At 34.7% G+C, this 27,150-nt stretch overlaps 1 protein-coding gene across 1 annotated transcript in view; it reads right to left on the bottom strand.

Annotated features, from left to right (window-relative positions):
* The window catches only part of LOC105258547 (homeodomain-interacting protein kinase 2), a 120,056-nt gene extending 103,342 nt beyond the window's left edge, over positions 1 to 16,714 (bottom strand). The window contains exon 1 of the mRNA XM_025413541.1: positions 16,432 to 16,714. The gene's annotated coding sequence lies outside the window, so the exon portion shown is untranslated. The remainder of the gene's footprint in view (positions 1 to 16,431) is intronic.
* Between the last annotated feature and the right edge of the window lie 10,436 nt (positions 16,715 to 27,150).

Raw genomic sequence — 27,150 nt, 5'->3', positions numbered from 1 at the left:
CGATAGATGACAAGTAAATACGCGCACGCGTTAAATATATTTTATGAGAATAACATAAAAGCTGAATTCTAAAAATTTATTTTTTTTTTACCTCTAAATTCGTTATCTAAAAAATTATTAGTATTTTACTGAAGATGCATATTCAAATGCACAAATTTCAAAATGTAATTTATCCTTTATTTTTAAGATTAATTATAAATATATAATGCACGCAATAGATGATTTAAACGTGTTCAAATAATATTTTACATACGTCAATGTTAAGTGTTTGAATATAATTGTAATCAAACAATAAAAACTATCGCTTACATCAATTATGATGATATATTGCAGTTGCGTCGCGAATGCAATTAGCAAGTTCGAACGTTTTGTTTGCGAGAAGGCTGCCTGTTGACGTTTAAAACGGCACGTACGAACGTCATAAAGTGCAAGGTAAAAATGCAGCTACCAAATTTGCAAGTAAATTAACACAAACTGACTGGAGGTCATTGGTGCGAAAAGTATCGATACGTTGCATACGAAATATCCACAATTTCAACGTGCGCGATCCTAATTGGGCGATCAATTTGCATCTCAATTGGCAGTTCATTATTTTTTTTTTTTTTACAATTTTATAATTATGCGGTTTTCTTAAAATTTCAGCAACAGCACAACGTTATGCAATATCGTATTACATAATGCTAGAGTCGACAATAATATATTGTAATAATAAATTAATTGATTTTTACAAGAATCCAATGTGCTAGTTTAAGCTAATTTAAATTTTCATTAAATATTTAGTAATTTATAAATTAGACAATTTTATAATAAAATCTGAAAAAGGCTTAAATTTCTGAAGGAAATTTTTCTAATAAAATTAAATATATATTTCAATATATATTTCTATATTTCAATATCATTCATGTTATGAAGTTTAAACGATAGTCGGAGAAATAATAAGACGATTACTTGTAGAAATCATAGTCGAGGATACCACATGGATCGCGATGTCTATATCTCCGCGGCTTCTTTTTTTCACGTCCCGTGTCCTCGTTGCGGTACGACGTAGAAACACGCGCGTTCACTGTAGTTATGCTTCTATGCAGCCTCTGTTGCTAGGCGCACCTCGGCCCACCGGTAATATTTTTAGACGATACGCTCACATGTCGCCACTAATTTTTGAATGAATCAGACAGATCCCTTGAATCTGCTTTCTCTCAATGAGAGTACAGTCATTCGCCGAAAAATGTTATATACTTTGTTATATAAAAGCTTTAATAGAAACAATACTATTATTTTTATATATTATTTTATATTATTTTTCTATATTATTTTATATTATTTTATATATTATTTTATGATTATATATTATTTTTATTATTTTTAACTTTCGGTGCATATTTTATTAAATTCACGATTAATAAAAATATTTGATTTTGAGCGAAAATAAAGTCATTCCGTTACCGAACCTTAATCGCGGGGATTGATGCGTGAACTGACAACTGACTCGACAGTGGACATTCGTGAAAGTGCACGGAAATTGCAGCGTGCACTCGGCTGCATTTCCCGTCGCGGGGAATAAATGAGCGGTTAGACAGAGCGATTCTTTTTACTTATCGCCGCGGTAATGCCTCATTATTACGTGCAGTGACTCACGCGTGCTCGCAATAAAATGTAGGAATATTAAATTCGTCGTAAGGGGGGGAGCGCTCATCACACCGAAGCGAACTGCATCCTCGGTAAACGCGGTACTGCATGAGATTTCCGGTTTATTGTGCGGAACATCCAGCGCATGTGATTAAAGGAAATTAATACCGAAATAAATATAAACCTCCAAAAAACGCGGTAATAAAATCGCGTCCCGAAATTGCCTGACGATTCTAAAATGATCGTTTACTGCAATTTTGGATCGCAACATAAATATCCTGCATGGCTGATACAACTGTCGATCCGACTGTTGCTAAGGACTTCTAGAGAGACGTCGAAAGAACCTTGACTGGTAATTTGGATCTTCCTGTGGCTTTAAAACGTGGTAATTCTGTAATATTCTGTGAGAAGCAGGATGATGCGTATTTAGATATACCGCGGATTAATAGGCTGATAATAATTTTAGAAAGGTAGAAAATTATAAAAATACAAACGAGTTGGCATTTCACGAGACTAAGAAAAGAAATCGTGATAAATTTGTTTAGATCCATTTTACATATTTAGACTTGATTTTTATAAAATAGATTTTGATGAATTACAAATATCGCATTCTTTCCAAACTCAACCCTTAATTTTTTAGCAACAGAAAAATGTTTTATTTTTATTCGAATCTGTATTGGTTCAACAATTTTTTATCTGCAAATAAAACTGTTTAGGAACATTTGCGCTCACAGTGGTGAATGAGAAAACTAAGTATGTCGGTAACTGACAGCTCTCTTCTCCTTGTGATATTCGATAATTTTATGTCGATTAAAAATAATTTGAATACAATTAAAAAAATATTTAATTATTAAAATCTCAGATCATTTGCGTGTGATTCCTTTCAACTAGGAATTTTTTATTAATCATCGAAAATCACTGTCGATGCGTTATAAGGATAAAACGACCGACAGAGTTTCCGCATAGTTTAGCACATGTAATATCGTTAGTCTTCTCGCGAACTATATAGTTTCATACATTTGCAGAGAGGACTCTCGTTTAAATGTGAAAAAGGAATAGAGGATGAATCAATAGAGGATAAGAAATAGATATATTTAGTATTGTAGTTTAGTATTGTGAAATGTATGTGTATTATATAAATTTTAAAAAATTTTACATCAAAATATATTATATTATACAGAACATATTCTATTATTATCCCACGAATCATCCAAATTTGGCAACCTAGCAAAGGAAGTCATCGCACTTATATAGATACTGTTTGGCCCCGTTTTTAAGATCGATAATCTGCTTTCTGATAAACGAGTAGAAAAAGTATGTTAACAGAATGTATCGAAATTGAATTCCAAAACACATACAAGTATATATTTTAGAGAAGAATCGGATAAATCGCCTATAAGATACTTTTTCAAGATGACAAATATCTTTTCATTTACTTGTGAATATCAATGAAGCAAATATACAAACGCATTTAAGCTAATGTGCATATGTGCATGGGTACACACAAACTGATAAACATCAAGTTTAAGAATTAATTCAGTAAACAAATCTCTACGTTTACCCAACGCATAGAATTTGACCCAGAATCAGAAAAGCCGAGTAAACTTCTGAGTAAACTGTTCCGCGATATTGGTTCCGATTCTCGCGCCCAGGAACCATGCCAGCTAATCTGGGCCCATTTACAATTTGCTCGAATCGGGCAGGAGAAACTTAAGAGCGGAGGAGGGAGGAGGAGTCTCGCGGGCCGTTATTCCAAGTTGTTTTCGGCATTATTTTCAGCGACTTCCCAAAAGAAAGAGAGAGAGAGAGAAAGAAAGAGAGAGGGCAGAATCTTCCTCACGCCCTCCCGGGCTCTTACAAATTGCGGTACGGGTGCAACGTACCTGTTGTTTACTACATAGCGGGTTCAAAGCCCGGTCAGTGCAACGGTCCTCCACCTTCCCTGCCCGCCCGTCCGTATATACAACCCCCCCGCGCACCCCCATCTCCCCAGTCATGCCCACAGGAGATGCATCCCATCCCCTACTGTCGGCCTCTTCAAGGTAAGAACAGAAGAGCGGTAGTTGCCTGCGGTAGCGCTCTCTCTTTCTCTCTTCTCTCTTCTCTCTCTCTCTCTCTCTCTCTCTCTCTCTCTCTCTCTCTCTCTTTCTTTCTCCCTGTCTCTCTTCGTGGATGCGCAAGACGAGAAGCTGGCCGAGGAGAAGAGCGAACCGCTGCGAAACACGCATACATGGCCGTGCGGAGGAGCATCGCGGTGCGTGCATCGGGCGACATGCACCCGTGACTCGGCAGAAATCGTTCCAACAGGCGGACGAGTCCCGTCCACGAGCGTGGTTGTTCCGATCCGCGCGATAAGCGCTTTTTGCGCTTTCGTCGGACGCCCGCGGGAAGAAGAGGTTCAATGTACCAGATAGATTAGTGTCGAGCAGAGGGGAGATTCTTTCCTCTCGCCGCGAGAGTGATCTATCCTCCTTCGTGAGAGAATAGATCAAGACGAGTTAAGATGTTTTTTTTTTTTTCCAGCGAATGATCGTGTCGGAAGCTGCAGAAGAATTATCGAAGAATGATTCAAATGTATTTTCCCTGAGATGATATTAGAATTAATTTGCAAGAGAGAGAGTACACGAAATACTCTGAATCTGCTGTAGTTTTATTTAAGGATGTTTTGTATCTATTTTCAAAATATTGAGAATTTAATGAAAATTGTACAGAATGTCCTTACATATGTTTAGAATCTTCAGTACAATTTTTAAATCGATTCACTAAGGCGTTGACAAGTTATAAGGATTTTAATTTGCACCGAATTAACGTGTGTTCTTATGGGAAACGTGTAACCACGTCGATTCAAATGAGAAAAACACATGGAAATAATATTCAGAATTTGTTTAAAATTTGCAAAAGTTTAGATACAGAGGAAATATTTGGTCAAACAATATTATACAAGTATTAACTGGTTAAAAAGATATTAAATATAATTTAATGAAGTTAGCCGTGTATCTGTCACAAGGCGAAATTCTCTGCCAAAAGTTAATAATTTCGATTAACAAAATTCGGAATATTTCAGTAAAAACGCAATAAATATTAAAAAATGCATCTCTACACTAAGAAAAATCTCCGAAGAAAAGGTAACGAATGGATATTATACCGATCACTTTAATCGGATATCTGATCGGAAAGTTGCGAATTTTGAACTTTCTGATCAGATATCCAATCGATCGATATTTTCTGATTGGATATCTGACCGGTTTCTTTTTTCCGATTAAAGTAATCGATATAATATCCGTTCGTTACCTTTTCACCGGATATTTTTCTCATTGTCAGTGTAAGATCAAATTGTAATATTCATGCAATTTCTCATACTCAAAATACACCAAAAATGAATATATTCGTCAATATTGATTTTCTACTTTTAACTAGGATTGTACATACAAAACATCTTTAAATATAAATGCTAGGAATATATCAATATATTAAAAAATCGATTTTGCATAAGAAAAGAGAGATTATAAACGCCTAAAAATAAAATAATAATAACACGCACATAATATAACCCAGCAGACACCAAGTAACATTTATATAATTGTTAGTTGTAATTTCCCACTCAACAATATAACTGTTACATGTTATGTAACTGTTACATGACATGTAACATATTGTTGTACATGTAATTATATTGTTAAATGGGGAATTACAACCAACAGTTTTATAAATGTTACTTGGTGTTTGTTAGACTATATTATATCTGTTATTATTATTTTATAGGCGTTTATAATATCTCTTTAATTATAACTAACAGTTATATAACTGTTATTTGATGTTTGAAATAATATATGTAAATTTTCTTACGTAACGTAAAATTGCTTCGATTAAAATACAAGTTGACAACTATCTAGAATATAGAATATTGCTAATAAAAAAAATGCTAGATCGAAAAATATTTTCTAATTGCATAAAACAATACATGTATTTCATAATTTGATCAATTTAATAAATTTCTGCCTCCTTGATTCATGACTTCATTGTCTTAAAGAGAAGCGCACGGCAAAGAGAAGAGATTTCTGACGAATGCAGTACACGAAACAGAGGACGTGGGGAAAGACGTAAGGAAGGACGTAGGGTTCATAGTGCGGTAAACCAAGAGAAGAGAGACGGGACCGACTCTAATCCGAACGAGCTCCGTACTACGACGTAGTACTCCAGTGGAACCAGGGTTCAAAGCCCGGTCAACACCATGATCGCGCGTCTCTTTCTCTCCCTCTCCCTCTCTCTCTCTTTTTCTCTTTGCCCTCTTCCCTCTTCCACCTTCTTCGCCAACCTTCCTCCTTTCCTTCTCTATCTCTCGTTACATGACGACGGCCATTTCATGACTCGTACACGCACAAACGCAGCATCACCGCGATCCCCTCTCCGCGCTATCTTCCGCGCTCTTCCTCTCTTTTTCTCCCTCCCCTCGCTCGTAACAATGTCGTTGTTTGGCCGCGGTGATTCATCATCGGACGAAGATAAGCGGCCAATAAAAGGAACCGTAGAAGGCAGCAGTGAAGGATAACAACATGCTCCGCGCGATCCACGAGAGAAGATATCGGATAACGAAGATGAAAAAACTGTGAATTGATACCTCTGCGCGAAAGAAAGGAATCCTCTGTCGCTGACTAAATCGCGCGACTGATACCATCGTGCCATGTGTTTAAGGTGTATGACGACGCGATGTATTTGTATGTTTTTACGAAAAAAGATGATTCAAAACATTCATTTACATATGTGTGTGCACAGAGAAAAATATCATTCTACTGCCAAGGAAAGATTACTCCGTTTATTTTTCTTTTTTTAAGTAATAGTTTTCTTCAATAAAGAATTCTTGATAATAGTCGTAAAATATACTCGTCACAAGTGTTAGAAAATCTCATTATCATGTACTCAAAAGAAGAAATTATTTTCTCTTCAAGAATATTGTAAAATTGTATCAAAGAAAAATAGTAGTAATCAAACCAAATTTTTGTTTTAATTTAACATTCTTGACTAAAATACACTTACTAAAATTCAGAATATATTCAATTAAATTTAATGCTTGTGGTGAATTTGTGATATATTTGCGGATATACAAATTTATGATATACTTAAAATAAATAATATTTACTTGAATACAGTATACATTTTTCTCTGTGTGTGTAAATGAATATATTTTAAATCCTCTTATATACGATAATCCACATAAATTGTAATTTTCATGCGCACATTTATTTAATTATTAGTAAAAAAAGGCTTAGATTGCAAGTAATAAATAGATAAGTTCTTAAATTTCTAACTTCCACAATGAGAAAAATCTGATTTCTAATTTGAAATCTGAAAAATTTGATTGTATCAACAAGACGTATATGATAGAAGGCATTTTGGTTGAAGCAAACAGAATTTTTTATCACGATAAGATTCGATTTTTTATAAGTAGAACATTTATAATAGACTTTACTATAAGAATTTAGTTAATATTTTCTCGGTGAATCTATAAAACTTCTTGTTGTATTTTAACTAAACATTTTTTTTTTAATTTAGTATCATTACCAAGAAAAATTGGTAAATTTAACAGAATAAAATTAATCATACTCTGATAATTCTTAGAGAAATTCTGATTCGTCGATTTTTCAACAGACATAGTAATTGAATGTACCAGATTTGTAATTTATGCAACCAAATTTTTTCTCAGTGCATACAACAATCTATGTATTGTTAGTGAATTTTGTCCGCTTGGGCAAATGCGATTTTAATGAAGAAAGGAGCAATAATTCGCAGATTTCTATTCCGATTGTGCGCGATCTCGGCGGAAGACCGGTTACACGGACACGGTCATTAAAACATTTCACCTCGAAATTATTTACCGACCCGGCATTATTTTGTCGACGCAATATAACTTTAATAATACCGTATTTCCGTCTGTCGCGATGAATATAAAGTACCCATGCGGCTGCCTTCTAACGATATGCAGTCGCTCTCGCTGTAAAAAAATTTATTGCCGGTGAGATGAATGCAATTTGAATGCGATGGACTTTCTAGGAATCGTAATACACGAATAACCGCTCGGTACAATTGCGAGTCTCGTTTGAGAAACAATGGACAAAAATTTTACACAGAGAAAATTTCACACATATATTAAAAAAAAAATTATAGAATTTGGCAACAAAAATATCATAAGAAAATTTCGACGCTTTATCTCAATTTATTATTATTTGCGCGAAAACGTTGCATTACCCTTTATTACATTTTATTTTTTCTCGAGAACAAGAAAAAATAAAATGTAATAAATAATAAAATTTTTTTTTCTAAATTTCTCCAAAGTTTTATTTTCTAAATTTTTAAGAGTACACATAATCACATTTTGACAGATGAAATTGTGAAAAATTCTTTCTTTGTTAAAATTTTGTAAAAATATATTCATGCAATATTAAAGAGCTAAATAAGATTGATTCGATGTACAATTAACAATAAATGCTCACACGCACTCTGTAATTGGTGAGTCGCACTCACACAGATGTTCCTTGGGGTTAAACTCGAATAGCTCTTTCTTGACGACCGCGAGGGAGCAATCAAGTAATGATTATCATTAACGACTTGCGCTTTATGCGGCCCGTTTATCACGAAGATCTCCCGTGTGCGACGCGCATAAAACCGTGACATTTATATTACAATCGCCACAGCATTGTCGCTTTCGATGTTAAGCCGCTGATGCAGCATCTCCCGTGAAAAGTCGCGTGTAAATCGCGAATCGTTCCGTGCTTAAAGATGCGCGAATACGTTCCTTTCAGAATCAGTCATGCGCTATTAATTAGCAAGCGTCGCAATATTAATTCTCTTGTTATCATTACAGGATCATTATTTACCATGCAATCAGAATGTTATTTGCTGTATAAGCAGGTGCAAAATCACAACGTCAAGAAGGTCTTTATGGCGCTCGTTTATCCTTATTATGTGGAAAATTTGATAGAATATCGCAGGCATAGTAAAATTATAATTAAGGCAGTAAAGTTGAATTCAACTCCACTAATCTTCATTAATAAAATGGAATACACGACTGTGAATCTCAATTGATATTAGGTCGAAAATAAATTATGTCACAAGTAGCTTTTATGTTACTTTTATATTTACACCTGCTTTACAGTACTTAACATTTGAAGTATATAATTCAAAATTCACGCGAATCGTCTTGAACTCTCGAGAGGAGAAAAATTGTCTGGCCAGAAACCGTTGCGGGCAAACTTCTGCGATGTGTGCACAGAAACATATGCGAAAATTTTAAGTGTATGCAATCGCGTACTACGCTGCCGGCCTTGAGCGTAAGCGATCTGTTTACGAAAGGGACGTTGACCTCGTGTTGTTCCTCGCAACCATAATGGCGACCATAATCGCGACCATGTTTGTCGAAAGGGAGGAGAGCCTTGCGGCGTTGTTCGCAGGGATCCTCGCCATTTACGCGATGTTTGATGACTTTCGTCGTTACGAGAGAAAGAAAGAGAGATTTACGGCCTCTACGATGAAACTTCTTTCTCGAGATGTTCGCAATTACGATAATCGCGGGGTAAACGTCTTTTTTCTCGTAATTTTCTACGTAATAAATAATTAAAATTAAGCACAGATTCTTGTAAGCGCGGATAATCTCGCGTTTTATGGATAAAGCATTATTGAACAAAATGACAGTGTGTGTGTTTATTTATTATACAGTTTTAAGATTAGACGATTGAGGTTACTGGTCTTCATTATGTTCACATAAGCATCGCGATAAGACTTAATCTGACGCGTGTATGGCCTCGTTATCAAGCTTTTTCTTATCGGCTTAATATGAAACAGTCTCGAGCCAAAACGTAAAATTTTTATTGTATGGAAAAAAATTAATTCATACGCATACGCGTTTATTCAACTAGAATTTCAGTTTATTAAAATTCTATTTCTTCTATCTCAAACTTGTCGGCATAACGTGTCTAGCTTGATTCATTTACTTACATAATTATCTTCTGTGATTACAGACAGTTTGCTTCTTTCAAAATTTTCCATTTTTCCATTTATAAACGTTCCGCGTAATTTTAATTGAGCAATTAAGAAATTAATACATATATAAAATAGTAACTAACCCGTTTGTTGTGCAAAAAATTCTTTTCCTTTTTCGATAAAATTCGAGGATGTTTTCTTTTTCATTGAAATAAATATTAAGAATTTGATGAATGTAACGATTTAAATTACGATATATGGTGGCTAAAATTGACAAGCAACTTATTATTACTAATTTAAAAATAATAATAATAAGTCTAATAATAATAATAAATGTAATAATAATAATAATAATAAGTCGAAAAATATTTAAAAAAATATAAAGAAACGCTAATATCAGCAATAATGTAATAATGCAATTAAAAATCAAGAAAATAAAGTGGAATATATGATTTTCTTCGCATTTTTACGGGCGGTTTTATTAGCGCACCCTGAGCAATCTTTCTTGCCGTGTGCACATTGAATTGTAGTTTCTTCCCGAGAGTTGCGCGAGGTTAGGAGATTGCATTCTTCGACGTAATTTCGGCCCAAGGTCCCGCTAAGATTTCCTTCTCTCTCCCTTCCCCTCTCTCGATTCGCTTCGTTAATAGCCGGATCATATCTGCGAAGCCTCTTATTCTTGGCACGGAATTGAAACCATGAATTGCGACAAGAGGTGATTTTTTGAAGCATGAATAATTGACATCATTTTGCTGATCTCACTTAAAATTTCTTTTTAATAACCGGAAAAATAACATGATCATGATTTCGGAGCAAGATTAATTTCTATCACAACAATGTTGTGAGTGGAATTCCATTGGTGGATCGAAACATCTTTAATTATATAATTATAGGGAACGTAGCTTGAAAGATTTATACGGTAGATTGCATTGAAAACTACTTTCTTTTCAGTTTTTTTTTTTGCCGGAGAACAATCTTCTTGTCATAGAATTGGACGTTGGATTTAAAAAACCGGCTCAACCAAGACTCTCAGGCAACATGGAAATTCTTGACTATAAAAGTTTCCATTAAGAGAGAATCGCCCCGTATAAGTCATAAATGGAATTAACTGGTGCCGGAAAAATTTTTGACCATGAATTTTTAGTGTCGCACAATGTTGCTAATTTGAAACTATATTTTAATGCTGCAATTCAATTTCACGTATAAGATACCTTTAAAAATATCTCGCTAAAATATGACTTAAAAAATAATTTTAATTATGAAAAATTACGATCGAATTATATGCCAATTAAAAATATTCCCGAAGAGTCTTAAACGAGTTGAATATTTTTAATGTATTTATATAAATCTACTTTGAGTTTAAAATTTAGATAAAAATCATATAAAGAAAGATAGTCGGAAAATATGCATAGGATAAGAATCTTTTAACGTGAGAAAATGAAATATATTAAGTTATAAGTAAATCTATAGGGGTCATCCACCACCATCCACTCGGTGTGGGAAGCTATAAGTACGGACAAAACTTTTCATGTTGCTGTCTGGTAGGGATAGCCACTTTGTGGCACAGTCTGGATTACGAAGGGAACGAAGGTTTTTGTCCGGTGCAACCCTACGAGCGGTCGTTGACCGGGAAATGACCTGCATCATGCCGAGCTTGATTCTCAGTACCTGCCCACAATGTTGCTAACCCGAAGAAACTTGAGACGGTAGTTAAGGTGCGATATAAAGAAATGTTTTGTCATAAAAACAATACAATCTTGTTTTTTGACTTTATGAAGTTTCAGACATCTTTCAAAAGAAATACATCTTTAATAATTATATATTTAATATTGCTTATTTTCAATATAATTCTGCATTATCTTTCCATGATAGTAATGTGTGCATGAAACTTCATCGAATTTTAAAATAATTTTAATCAATTTTTTAGAATAACTTTTCCTACTATTATGTGCTTATCTAAATATGTGTGTATCTTCTTATACATTATATTATAATATATACATTATTTTTTCATCGATAAAAACAAGAAATAAAAATAGAAAATATGAAAATTTTTAGACACAGGGAGACATGAATAGTAGCAATTATTTTGCGCATCAATTAATTATAGAGACGATATCTCACTTTTATTTTCGGAGGCAAGTACTCGTTTCATTCATTGGGCGATGAGGCCGAGAGAACGAAGAAAAAAGAAAGTGGCGAGCAGTATCGAAGCCTCGAGTAAGAACTCGTAATAGCCGAGGAGAGAGTGACGTTGTGCTGTAGAAATTGCCGCCGCCAAGATGTGAAAACGCGGCTTTGAACATCGCCGGCTGCAATTCACCCGAGAAAAGAGAACCCTTACAAGACGCGGGAACTCGAGCAAGAAACCGCAGGATGAGAGTTTTAAAGATAACTATGTACGCCATGGAAAAGATACGTTACAATTACTAGACTCAGAGTTTTCTGTTCGTGTTATTATTAGATATTTTCATCGTGAAAACTTAATTTTATGGCAAGTATTTCAATAACATGCATTCCAAGCGCTCCGAAATCTTAAAGTTATTAAAATTTCATGAAACTAATGTTAAAATATTGTTAAAATATTCGAGATTCGATGTGAATGATTTATATTTAAATGCTTAAATTACCCCTTTTTCTCGCACACAAATATATAATAAATATAAGATTATTATTATTATATGCAATATACATATAATATATATTCAGGATTAATATTTATTAATAAATAATATGTTTAGAATTTGATATAAAATTTTTTATGAACTTTGTTCATTTTTATGAACAATCTTCTTATATATTATTCTTCTTATATATTATTAATATTATATAAAATAAGAAAGAATTGCAAAAAGAAAAACAATAAAAATAGATACATGATTCGCTCACTCAGAATTTTCTAATTTATTGAAGCAATTATAATCTTTGCCTTCGCAGTTGCGGTTCCCGTTGTAAATTATGAGCTCCGGGCTGGGCATTCGTATAATACGCGCTTTCGTATAATCAAAGGTTAACCACATCGAAACTAGTAAATTCATTACGAAAGACCACTGTAACAATCAGGAGATCCGATCCTTGTAACGAATCATTTGTTTGTCGCAATTTATATGTCACAAAAATGAAGCGCGATGCTTCTTCAAACATACATTACATACAGAGAAAAATATATACTGTATTCAAGTAAATATTATTTATTTTAAGTATATCATAAGTTTGTATATCCGCAAATATATCACAAGTTCATCACAAGCATTAAATTTAATTGAATATATTCTGAATTTTAATAAGTGCAGTATTTTAGTCAAGAATATTAAATTAAAACAAAAATTTGGTTTGCTTACTACATGAGTTGGCGTAAAGTAAGTTTGATTTTTCTTTGATACAACTTTACAATATTCTTCAAGAGAAAATAATTTCTTCTTTTGAATACATGATAATGAGATTTTCTAACACTTGTGATGAGAATATTTTAAGACCATTATCAAGAATTCTTTCATCATTATCAAGATTCTTTATTGACGAAAACTATTACTTAAAAAAAGAAAAATAAACTGAGTAATCGCTTTTCTTGGTAGTAGAATGATATTTTTCTCTGTGTATTTCTCATTGATATTTTAATAAAATTAATCCATGCTTTGATGAAAATTTCCTAGGCCATATATATATATATATATTCCTGGACAAAATTAACGCATAATTTCTTTTTCATTTCTTCTTTAAAATCTTTCGTTAAAATTTAAATATCAGCTTTTTAAAAAAAAGTGAAAAAAATCACAATATATAATTGAAATATTATTTATTCAATAATTAATATGAGTTTCTCTCAAGTTTAATTTTAATATCGATGATATTTATCAGCGAAAAAATATATTTTTTTCGACAGTATCTCAGAACCCAATAATTTATTGTGACACATTGCACATCTGTGATACGTGTGCCGAACTCTGCCGTGATGCGTATTAAACGCACGTACATCAGCCCCAGAGCGACCGGCCAGATTCGTTCATACCGGCAATCACGATAATCGCGAAGTTTATCGAGGAGCCCTTCCTGATTAACGAGCAGCCGCGTCAAAGCGGTAAGATGTCAAGATCGCGTGATCGGCGACATTGTATTTCCCGAAAATTCGCGATACGATCGTATTCCCTGAAATTTGCATAAAGCGCTGCGCTGCCCCTTCGTGTACAATTTTGTTGATTATTGCCCCAAAAAAATGATGTATCCCCGAAAGACCGAGATCTGATATGCGTGTTTCATGAATATCATACTACTACTTTTCATAATTTGTTTCATTAAATATTCTTGCATTGTTATTAATTAATACAGATTTTTTGATTACGGGATATAAGTAAAATAAAAAAATTATTAAATAAAATAATTATATTAAATATTAAATAAAATTTTTAAATATTAAATATTAATAAATAATAATAATTAAATTATATTAAATATTAAATATTAATAATAATTAAATTAAATATTAAATAAAATTTTTAAATATTAAACATATATATTCGTATATATTTTACAGTGCATCCAATTATTTGTAGAAATTTGTAGAATCGTGACTTATCTTGCGCTATTTTTAGACTTGTAATAACATAAATTTCTCTTGAAAGTTAATCTCGTGTTATTTTACATACTTCTACGATAGTGGTATCGAAATATATATATATATATATATATATATATATATATATATACACTAGTGACCAGATTACCCGCGACATCATTCCTGACCGGTTTGTACCGCATGCGGTTAGTATAACGCGCGAGAGTAAAGGTAAATTATACCAATATTTTTCCTAGACTTTTTATTACGACCAATATAAGTGGCACTGACGTGCATCGGTAATACACTTTAATTACACACATACGCGCACGCATTTGTTTGACCATGCAAACGACTGCGGGACGATAATTTCGTGGAATACGATCTCTTTCTGTGCCTGCGGCACAAAACCGATACTTGAAGTGATCTTTAGATTTGTAGTCACGTGTAGTGAATATGCAATTGCACAATGTGTCACTTATTATTAATTATACTCGGCATCATCGGATAAAATAAAAAGAGAGAAAGTAATTATAAAATTTGCAATTTTTTCATGTTTTATATATTTTAAGGCATATGATAAAATTTATTATTAATTTTAATGACAAAACTTTCTATAAATTTATAAGGTTTATTTTTCTACGCGAGAAAATATCAAAAATTTTCAATTTAGAGAAAGGAATTTTTTTTCAAAACTTTAAAGGGTAAGAAAAATTAAAAGAATATATATTCATTGTCAATTTTTAAAAAGAAAAGCGTGACAAAGCGAAACAGAGTGTCTACTAATATTTCGATAATATATTAATGTATAATAATTGCTTCTACATCAATTCTCTACTATCAAATCTCTACTAAAGAAAACTCTAATCTAACAATAAGTGCGTGTATACAATGCGTAGGATATGCAGGTTAAGTTAGGTCCTTGCGCGATACACGTGGGCGACCATGAAAATAAATGCAGCTGATCATCCCGGGAGCTTCGATCCCGATCCGCCTCCAGCTCGTCTCGCGCATAGCCGTTTTTAGTCACGATTCACGATCCGGAGATCGTGCGATGCACGGGCATCTTTTTTCTCCCGCTAAAATTATTTTCATTGCGAGCGCATTTATCATTTTCACCAAAGCACAGATGTTTCGTTTCTCGGAAGGAGTAACGTTCTTATTGCATAGTCATATTCAATTAATATTTCATGATTATTTTGCGATCGTTTAAAGAAAGAATCTTCTTTATTGCAAATATATACTTTTTTCTTTTACTATTTTTCTCTATGTTGTTTGGCACGTGTAAAAGTCAACATCATATTAACATTGAATAATGTACTAATAATGTATAAAATATGTATCTTAGAATAATCTTGTTACTAATTTTAGTAATATTTTTAAAAATATCAATGTATTATTTAAACGCTAAACAACATTAGAAAATCGCATATGCATTTAAATACAAATTGTTTCACATACAGGAGGGAGGATATATAATTTAATTTTAAATCCCTTAATATGTCTCTAATGTATCCCTTAAATTTAAATTAAATTTAAATTAATATATACCTAATTTCAAATCTGAAATTTTGATTCTGTTTCTTATCGATCGAAGCTATTTATTAAATTTTCTAAACATACACGGAAACCTATTAATTTTATAATAGCGTCATATTTCGAAATTTGATACGAGCCGAGAAACGTAGCGATAGTTCGATAAATTTCATTGACAGATTTCGTAAATACACGTACGATCGACGCGTTTACAACTATATAATTAATTTCATTAGTCGATCCATTCGAATTTATCGAATATTGATTACCACTATTCATGTCTACCTGGATGATCAGTACAAATTTGCCCCTTGCAGAATTAATTACCTGATTATCATGATTATTTAAAAGCCTGAAAGTGCCTGCGATTTTGATTTGCTTGATAAATTAGCAATTTCTGCTATTCAATCTACATTTCGTAAAAATTTTAAACAATAATAATTTATCTTATCAATAATAATTTATCTTATCAAAAGATTGCTATCTCTTATTTTTCCCATATATTGTAACAATTTTAAAAATAGATTTTAAAATTAATTTTAAAAATTGTACATCTAGAGATTCTTTTCATTCTTTTTTCATAATATTAAATGAAATGATTTGAAAAAATTTTATTCGTCATTTATATTACTATAAGGCAATTAAAAAAGCGATAAAAAAAGAGAATATTTTTATTCTTTCTGTCTTGGGCAAATTCGATACTGTATGACGGAAAAATTAAGAAATAAAAAATAATCACTCACATATTCATCTCCGGACACCGTGGACGAACAGCTGTCATTTTCTTGATTAATTTCTTATGACGATTCCAGCTCTTGACACTTTTAATACACACACGCAAAATATAATATTCCCGTTGACTATTTCGACGAACTCTGACCGATATCCATTGCAAGAAACGCAATCGTTCGTAACCTTATTCGGCACTTTCGAATAATGCGTAAACATATCCGACGAGATGCGAATAAATCCAAACTTAAAGACGTGTCTCACTCAGCACTTCCGATTTATCAGATTTAACGTATTTGTCAGCACAAAGTTCGAAGAGTAAATAACGAGCACGAGCACCGGACTGTTGTGTAAATATCGTAGGTAAGTGATGACCTGTCTCGATGAATCCATTGTCGAAAGTTCCTCGAGGCTCTCCTCGATGTTCCACGGCGCACATACAACACGCGCGATACCGTTCGTCGAATGAGCGACGAGATAAGCGAGACGCCCGTGTTCGAGGAATTCTTTCGACGAAACGAGAAGCGACAGCTGATTACGAATTCCGGAAGACACGGCCAATCGCGATAAGCCGGTAAACACACCGAGACGGCCCGTCATGTGACTCGACTCCCTCGGGCGAATCCGCGACGTAAACTAAGCAGAGGTCGTGACACTAGGTCACGTGACGACGCGCACTTGCAGCCAGCTTCGCGCGTTGGCGCGACGGAAAAAAATGTCTTGCGCGACGTAACAAAATTGAGTCTCGAAATACGCGTTAAATCGCGATCGCACGGTCCGATTAACGGACCGAGACGATGGCCCATCGGTAGATACGTCACTTCCGACACTCGATCGCCCGACAGGGCTAAACGAGACGCGACAGGGCTAAACGAAACGCGAGACAATCCCGCGATTCGACCACACACCGGGGACGTGCGACGCGAACTGACCGGCGATTTCGAAATTCGGTCACGTGACACGCCTGACTTGGCGCATTCGCGCGATGTCGAAAAATTCCTTAGCCGCGCGAAACGCAACGAATGTCGAAATATACGTTAAACCGCGATCGCACGGCCCACCTGACGCATCGGGACGATCGGCCGTCGATAGACAACGCTTTTGACACTCGTTCCCGGAATTTAGGTACTCGGACGAGGACCCGCGACGAAGGCGCGATTCGACTACGCATCGAGGACGCGCGACGTAAACTGCTCGGTGATTTCGTAATTCGGTCACGTAATACGCCCGACTTTATACGGTCCAAACACCAGCACCTATAGTTGAGATTTTTATAAAAATATTATAGTTTGAAGGAAAAACACGTTAACTTTTTGCTCCGCGATTGTTTACAATGGCACACATGTCTTTTCTGAAAGGTACACAGCTGAAAAAAAGAAATTGCGCAAGAATATTGTGCAGTGATTTGGGTGCTAAAAATAACGATACGAAAATAAATAGTACGAGATGGTTGAGGATAATAAATTTTTCAATAATATACTAATTATATTTCAACATTTTAATGATGTTGAGATTTAAGTAATTAAATATTTGAATATCTTTACACGTGTTCTTTTGCAGAAAGATTCTTGCAATTTATTTTCATATTTATGAATAGGTATACCAGACAGATTTTATCATTTTCCTCATACGAAATTGTGTGTGTATGTGTGCACAACAACTGACTTTTAAATTTAACTTGACGAGTTGTCGCTAAGAGATTATTTTTCCTTGTAAAGCTATTATCTCTAGTTTTTAAACTTGAAAAATTATTTTTTCAAGCGTTGTTATGTAGAAAATATATAATGTGAAGAATATATGTTGCAAGTATATCACGGATCACTTTTTTATTTACTTAATTTTTATTTTATTTATGCAATTTTTTTAATAAAATAAGCAGTTGTACTATAGATTAATTTTATTTTTTAAATTAATGATTTCATATTATTTAATCACGATCGATTTAATCACATATTTTGATCGGTCACAAATTAATACAATTGAGAAAAAAAATTGTTAACTTGACTAAACCGTTCAATTAAATTATTTTTTTAATTGAAAGATTTAATTTAAAAAAATATTTAAGTATTTAAATTAATTATGACACGTTAAATCTAACATGACATCTATTTAACTTAAATATTTAAATATTTCAATAAAAAAATTTCATTAAAAAAATAATAATTTAGTTAAACAGTTTAATCAAATTAACAACTTTTTCTTTCTCAGTGCAGCAATAAAGTGTCGAACTGATTTTCTAGTTTGTGTCGAAAATATATTACCCATCTGTTTCGAGCGATGTTCGTTAGTGTCGTAAATGACTGGAAATAAAAGATAAACAGATTTTACGATGGATGATGACAAGACAGAAAACAGAAAGAAAAAAAGAAAACGCATATCATAAGAATAACAATCTTTGATATTTACTTTATCTTTTTTTTCTATTAAAACCGTGATGAAGACATATGCATATAAATATAAAATTAATATGACTATTAAAAATTTTCAAGAAAACAATTCGAAAGTTATATCGCCCTGATCTGGACACGAAATATCTGTCTCAAGCATTACGTGCCTCATCCCGTGTAAGATTATCATCTCTCTTTTAATTTTTGTATTGGTGCCAAGAAGAACATTAATGGCGTGCAACTGATTGCGGGCTGTCAGCAGGATTAACGGCGTTGTCGAAGTCGTTTGAATCATTCCGAGAATAATTTCTTCATATTTAGCACATTGAAAAAATGTTTATAATATATTTTTGTGGATTATCAAATGTCGGAGGAAATAAAAATGCAATATGATTAAACAGAATAAGGTTAAAATATATGGAAATATTCTTTTTAAAAAAATAATTTCTTGTCATACGAAAATAATATTTATTTACAAATTACTTTTTGTTGTTGAGTATATAAAATTTACTTAAATTATTCGTACATATATACATGTATATATAAATTTTTTCCTTGAGATTATAGACAAAAAAATTTATTAAGAAAAGAGAGAAAATTATTTTAAAGAAATTATTCTTTTCTTAAAACAACAACATATTTTTATGATTCTGGGATGCGAAGAACGCATGTTATTCACCTCTTTGAAAAGTGTAGTACTTAAGAGGAGGATGATAACGGCGGCAAGATGAGGACGAATATTCTTTTCAGGCAGCTTAACATCTTCCGCGCCACTTCACATATTTAAAATGCAAATCCGTATGCCAATAAATCTTTGGTACATGATCCGAACAAAAGTGTACAAGAGAGAGAAGAGAGAGAGAGAGAGAGAAAGAAAGAAAGAGAGAGATAATTTCTGTTCTTTTTCTCTCTGCCTCTCGCGATGTCTCTTCAGATTCGATTATTTATCAAAGCTTTTTCGTGCACGCTTCAAAACATCGCTATTTCTTATATTAAGTATTATCAAATGATACAATCGATTTAATTATTTAATTTGATTGGTAACGAAAGATAAATCAACTTCGTAATATTATTGCGGTTATATAAGTCCACATTTAAATATTAATCACATCTGAGACAATTAACTTTTTAAATTAATTAATTATTAAAATATAACCAAGCAGAAAAAATATATACACTATTTCAAATTATTTCTAAGGACTAAAATAATTAAAACAAGTTACTTTATACTTAATCCTTGTTCTTTTCATAAGGAATTACGTATCTTCCTCGCCGAGTGTACCGTAATTTAAAGGCCCATAAAGAAATTGTTTGTTTAAGTCAATTGCATGCAAATTTTTGTAAGCAAACTAAATTGAGGATTTCAAAATTTTCTCGCTCGATAAGAATCATTTCAATTCTCTCGACATGTCCACACGAACTGTGATCTTTCTGTAAAGACACGGGTGAGTGGTGTCACTATTCAAGTATGTGCTCGACTGGCCGGAGCTTTCGTACAGGGTTTATTATCAAGCGTCCTTCGACGCGTACGTACGTGCGTAAACACGAGTGTCCTTTCGCGACAGTAAAGAAGAGAGAGAAGAGTGAGAGGAAGAAGGGGAAGGGGGAAAACTGCGTATCCGCGCACGCACACAGGTTTATTCAAATCTTGCTCGTGGCCTTAACGACGTGTAAATCACGAATCCGAGACACCAAAGATCCCTCGTCTCGTGTATACGACCGCGCTGTTAAAGTGTCCCCGAAAGGTTTTACGATAAAAGCGGGATCTTTCCAGGATACGCTAAAGTGAATCAAACGAGCGTGATTCTTTAACTTTCAAAGTCGTTTCAAGCTGCGTGCGTATGTGAGAATGTTTTATTTAGAGAATACGAATATGAATATAAAATGTCCGATCGGTCGATATATTACTGGCTAACACGAGAAGCCGTAAAATTGTGATTAAAATTGTGAATAAACGAACGATGAGAGTGGCGTGTGTTTACGAAAACATCGTGAATAAATTATCATTTTCTGAAATAAACATTCGAAGTAATCATCGATACAATCAAAAGAGATGTATTAAAACTTAATCCATATGCGAATTGTAAATATTGAGAAATATTTTGTTGCAACAACGAAAGATACTTTGATTAGACTGCATCAATAATATTAAATTAATTAATTTTTAATTTTTTCCTAAATGCTTATTGTGACGATATATATATTTTACGTATTTTAATTACTTAAAAATGATTTTAACAGTATTAAAAAAATATTATTAAACATAACATCAATTAATCTTTTCAATAAAAAATATATATGCATATAATTAATTTAAATATATGCTTATTAAGAGTCAAAATATATATTAAATTCAAGTCTACTCTTGTGTTGAAAATGAGGAATTGTCCACGTTCTCAAAAGGGGTCTCCCCGATATATAATCTCAACTGTAATATATTCCAGGACACGAAATCTTTCGCCCGGCAAAACATATTTTTATAGACGAAGAACGGCGCGAGAAAAAGCGAGCAATGCGAGGGAACGGCAGGGGGACGAACACGAAGAAGAAGAAGGAGAAAGCACGGGGAAATAAAGTAAAAGAACGCCGCGAGAGAGATGAGGAGACGGTGGCAGGATATAAGCGTACCGCGGTAGCCTCGAATCCTTTCGCGGCAGAAGGTGATTACGTCAAATCATCCCGTGCAACGATTCGCGCAGCGATTGCCGCAGCACGATCGTGTGCTGCTCACATACGAGAAAAATGGGCCTCGACTCCTTGTGAGTCCTTCCAGAATCTGCAGAGCTAATCTCGTCTCGGCTCCATAAAGTTTCTTTATGATTGTACATTATTTTATAAAAGCGAGATATCATACAAATGTTGAAAATGTGAGGCGAATTAAGTAATAAATGGCTCTCAACGATGCCTTAAAACATTTTTCACTCGCTATAAAGTTGCAGATAAGCTGCAAGGAGATTTTGTTTCGTAGACCGAAAGGTTGAGTTACGGATTGTATTGCTCAGGACCGCACTTTAATACTTAAGTTTAATTATTTGAGGTACACGTATACCTGAGAATTACATGAATAAAATTTGCAAAAATATTTCGTTGCATTTTTGACGTAGAGATAAAATGCGATTAATCGATTTTTATAAAAAAAAAGTTGAAAATTATTTTCTTCTTTTAGAAAAGAATAAATATCATTTTATAAATTTTCTCATTTTAATAGTAGACGTATTATAAATAGCTCGCGGATCAGTCAGAAGGACGAGGGTGCCTATAGCAGAAAAAAGATTCGACGATTTTAATCTCTCCCGATGTCCTGCTTTTTTTCGTTCCCTCCCCTTTCTTCTCCTCTCCTTCTTTAAGTCGTAAGCCTCTCGCATTCCCCCCTCATGTGACTTTTTTTCGATCTTCTTTTTCTCTGCGCTCCTGCTCTTCTCCTCTTTTTCATCCTTCTCCCTCTCCCTCCATCTCTCTCTCTCTCTCTCTCTGTCTCTTTTTCTCTTTTTTACTTCCTCTTCTTCTTTTTGCCCATGTCTTCCGAATGCTATTACGTGCGGTTGCTACCGCGGAGAACACAACTACCGATCAACTCTGCCCAGAAGACGTGGAACGCGGGAGGAACTTACAATTAGGCAATTTAAATCAACCGTTTCGATCCCCCTCCGCCCCTACGGTGACGCCAATTACCATATTTCATATTACCTACAGACTAAAGGAATAAAGTGGCCACACGGTCACGCTGGATTATGAAATAAATCTTTGCTCGCGGTGCTTGCACGCGGCAAAAATATCTTCTGCTATGGAAAATAAATCGGCCTTTATTATTATCTGGATTATACGCAGAGAACTGTAGCACAAAGCGATAATATCACATCACGGATACACGAGAGATGCGTATGATGAGGCTCATACCTGTATAGAGCAAGGTGATACGGCAGAAATCGTGGTACTATGTAAGGGAATTTTTTTTTTCGTATGGACGAACGTATGGCAAATAGAGAATTAGCCTCGTACTTACAGGTGACAGTGCATAGATTGACATAGATTAGTAAATACGCGAATCGTTGACAAAGCACGCTTGACCCCTGCCAGTGGGGGATCTCGACACATCCTCCGGTTATCAGCTTATAGCTCAGCTCATCGCTGTTCCTGCCTGCGTCACGTCGGTTGTAGCGAAACACGCAGGATACGCCAACGTGATGAGATTAATCGAGCTGCCGACTCATTTGCAAAACGTTGGAATATCTTAGATTCCTGCGAAAAGATTTATTTATTATTTTCACATCTCCAATTTTAAATTATAAATATATATTTTTATAAATATAATTTCTATAATTATATATTATTAATTATATTTCTATAATTCTATAATTATAAATATATATTTTTAGTTTATTTCATAAATATATATTTATAAATATGTATCGAGATAAATCTTTAGTAAATCGAAATCTTCTGCAATAAAAAAAAACGAAAACTAAATATAAAACATCGACGTGTTCGTCGAACGAAAAAAATATAAATAATTTCATAATGAATCATCTCTCGCGCGAGAAAAAAAAATAATTCCGAAGATATGTGTTTCGTTCTATCGCTATGATTGCATTCGTACGTTGGCACACGAGAAAAGTGCACGCTATCATATTATGTCTTACCGTACTATACATTACTGCATCGTACAGTAGAAGCAACGCCAAGCACCAGCGTACGAGAAGAGCAGGATGGACGGAGGATAAGATGAGAGAGGGAGAGAGTAATATAACGTGTGTGCGCGGTTTTGCCTCTTTTGCCAGTTCTGCCTTTTTATTTCTTCCTCTCTTCTTTACCCTTCTTCGCCTCTCTCCTGATCCAGGAGCGTATCGACCGACAATGAGCAAAGATCGCTGCTTTTATTGTATCATGCGTTATATTCTATGTATAACATGTTCTACGTCATTACATTTTATAATGAGTTTAGTGAATCTATTGAAATAACAGAGAAGTGAAAAATGTCTGCTTCAAACATTATTATATCATAAATGTCAATAAATGATTTTTTAAATAAATGCGTAATTTTCAAGCTTTAAAGCAATTATTTCGAATCTTTCGTAACGCAAAAAATATTCTATAATTGACAACTATGAAGAGAAAAAAAGAATACCAAAATTTATCGTGGAAGTCGTTGCAGCTACCGCAGCGGTAGCACTAATAAGCGGTAGCGTAAATAAAGGTTGCAAGTAGTAATTAATTGCATGTTCGCTTTTTTTAAGAGGAGAGTTATCAATTAAATCTCGCGTACACTATTATCTTTTATTAAGGGAATCTTCTATTTGGATCTGACTTGGTTTACAACCAGCTCTGTTAGATAAAAAATTTTACAATCGAGATTAGATATGTTTCTCATTGAAGACTTTTATTCGAACGCAAGTTTCGTCGATATCATAAATAAATGCTTCTCGGTCTTTAACCCAGATTTGAAACGCATTCTCTCTTTTTCAAAAGTCATATATGAACCCGTTGGTCGTAGCACGAGGATTCATCGAGAATTCCTCGAAACTACTCAATGACAAACGTGACGTTCGCGGAAGAATTCTTTGTGTCACGCGAAAGCCGCAAACGGAAAACAATATTATGCTGTTGAACAGAGAAAGCATCAATGATATCCACGAAATCTCTCTCTCTCTCTCTCTCTCTCTCTCTCTCTCTCTCTCTCTACAATTGGCGAAATTTTATACAAACATTTGAACATTCTCTCTTTGAATATCTTTTACCGCGTAAATATTTTATCTAATGATTTCTGGACGAAAGGGAGTACTTTTGGGGGGAAAAAATTCAACTGTCCTTTAAGATTATTATTCCCAGCACTTTACGATATCATGTATTTTTGTGCGCGAGCGATATCTCTCTTCGTTCACTTCCGAGAAGCTACGTCGTTAATACGAATCGCGAATGTTGCGCGAGGCACAACAGCCTCCGCCTTACATCCCTGCCGCCTCCTCCCTTCATCCATCCTCGCCTCTCCTTCGCGCACTCCCCCATTCCCTTCTGCATCATCCCGAAGGGCCGATCTTCTCGTCTTTTTCCCCTTCGGGCCCCGCTCGTTCGGTTTGCTCGCTTTGTACAGCGTCACGGCTACTTTTGTTGCTCCTCGCGCTGCTTCTCCTTTTTCTCTTGCTGCCCCTCTCCCCCTTCGCCCTCCCACCGATTCCCCGCTTCTCTCTTTGTCCCTCCGGCTACGCTTCTCCTCGTCCCGAGTTTCGTTCCTTTTTTCCTCCCTCTCCCTCGTTCCTCCCCGCTTCAACTTATTTCAGTTGCTCCTTTTGTTTTCGCCGAGTGAACGAGATGCCGAGAACGACGAGGAGCAAGTACGAGGGAAGGATAGAGGGAGAGAGAACGAGAGAAATTACGAGCGAAAGGAGAAGACGTTGCATCGCGACGAGGAGGAGTCTCGAAAGAGAGAGAAGAGAGGCGCACTTGAGCGAAGCGTGTCCCGACACGCGAGATACGAGGATCGAATTCGACCATCGGATCCGGATCCACGAAACTCGCGATCTTTCTTGGATCACTCTCGTCTCGAGGCTTATTCCCCCCTCCTCTCTCCCTTCTCATCTGTCCCTGTTATTGACGCTTCTTTTCCTCGCTTTTGTATCGAACGTAGGGAAAAGGGGCTCGTAAAATCAGCTTTGCCTCCGAAACACGTCGCTCTAACGCGTTAATTATATTCGCAAAGGTGTTTATAATTATTATTGGATAAGAGGGAAAGAGTTGCATGAAACGAGGTGTAATTCACCGTGTAAAATATTACTAAGATACATGAAAGAAGTTATTTTCTTGCATCGAGAGGAAGAGAAGACTCTCTTTCAGTATCTCGATGGAGTGCCTTGGATTACTAGCTTTGTATTTTTAACGAGATTCGATGTGCATAAGAGAACACGCTCTCCTAAACGTATACTTCTTCTCACAAAGTTGGAATATATAGCAACGCGTGAAAGCAAGATTCGATGAAGTTGTATCGGGGAACTTGTAGAAACACGACGGAGGCGGGACAAGAGAAGGAAGGAAGGAAGGAAGAGCGTCGGCGATCTCTTTGGCGAACGACCACTTATCCTGCCAATACATCTCGTAGCTTTCCGTAGAACAGCGCGATGAAGTGTGCGCGGACATGCACTCATAATTCTGTGAGGATCATTAATGTCATCGATACTGGCATGTAATATTGAAGCCGATCGAAAGACGAAGAAAAAGAGAGGAAGAGACTCGGTAATAAAGTAATAATAAACTAGTCTCGTTGAATAGAAATCTCAATGATGTTGCTTGCTGATCGCGTAGAAGGGAGGAGATGTTAAAGCACACATGCTTGGCGTGCTCTTCCTGTTGTTTCCGCATCCGGGCACGCGTAAAAAACGAAGAGGATACGGCTGGAGACTGGTTCTCTATCCTAAAGAGAAGACACAAAGAGGACTTTTAATTGCCGCACAAAGTGTGTAAATAATATAAGACTCTCGAATTAAACTTGAATTTAAAAAAAGATTATAAATAAGATCCGAATAAGATCCAAAGATTAATAATTGGATTATAAATAAGATCTGAATACGAACCAGAGACGCCTGTTTTCAAGATGCCGTATGTGCATCTCGTTTATTTTTACCGTTCAGACGTAAATATACTGTTGTATTATTCCTCAAGCGTATACTCGTTCCTGTGTGCGAAGCAAAGACCGGTCATTTCGCCGTCTTGAGAATAGTAAAAGCGAGCATTACGTACGAATACATGGTAATTTACAGCTGGCGTATACGAGACGCGGATAGTACGTAAACAGCAGGTTTCTTTGTGCCGCGCACTCCCGTCCCAGGCATTTCTTCTCGCTGCCTCCGCTCTTACGCCTTTTTCCAATTTTTGCACAATCAGCAAGGACCATTTCTTTCCTATTTCCGCTCCTCCTTCTTCAGTGTTCTCTCTTTATGCTGCAAAACAACAATATTTAATATTTTGAAGTTAATTTTATAAAGAAAAATAATAAATTGCATTTTCTATAATTTTATAATTTAGAAAAAATTTACAATTTATTTTATAAGATATAACAATTTTAATATATTTCTATATAATTAAATAGAAATACTAAATTATATTTTCCATAAAACATAATTTTATAATTTGTAAAAAAATATACAATTTTATAAGATATAATAATTTTAATATATTTCTATATAATTATTTTTCTTTATTTTACTTTTATTTTAATTACGATTTTGACGTTTCTCTTTCGTGAAAGGGATTTCTTCCCTGTTGACTTTCTCGAGCGTCTGTACCGAGGAAAAGTGGACCGCGTAGCTCAGAAGTCATCACGCACGGTCATCCTCGACACATACACACACGCGTGTA

Source organism: Camponotus floridanus, unplaced genomic scaffold, assembly GCF_003227725.1.
Source record: "Camponotus floridanus strain SB8 unplaced genomic scaffold, Cflo_v7.5 scaffold68, whole genome shotgun sequence".
Lineage (NCBI taxonomy): Eukaryota > Metazoa > Arthropoda > Insecta > Hymenoptera > Formicidae > Camponotus > Camponotus floridanus.
This window is presented reverse-complemented; position numbering and strand designations above follow the sequence as displayed.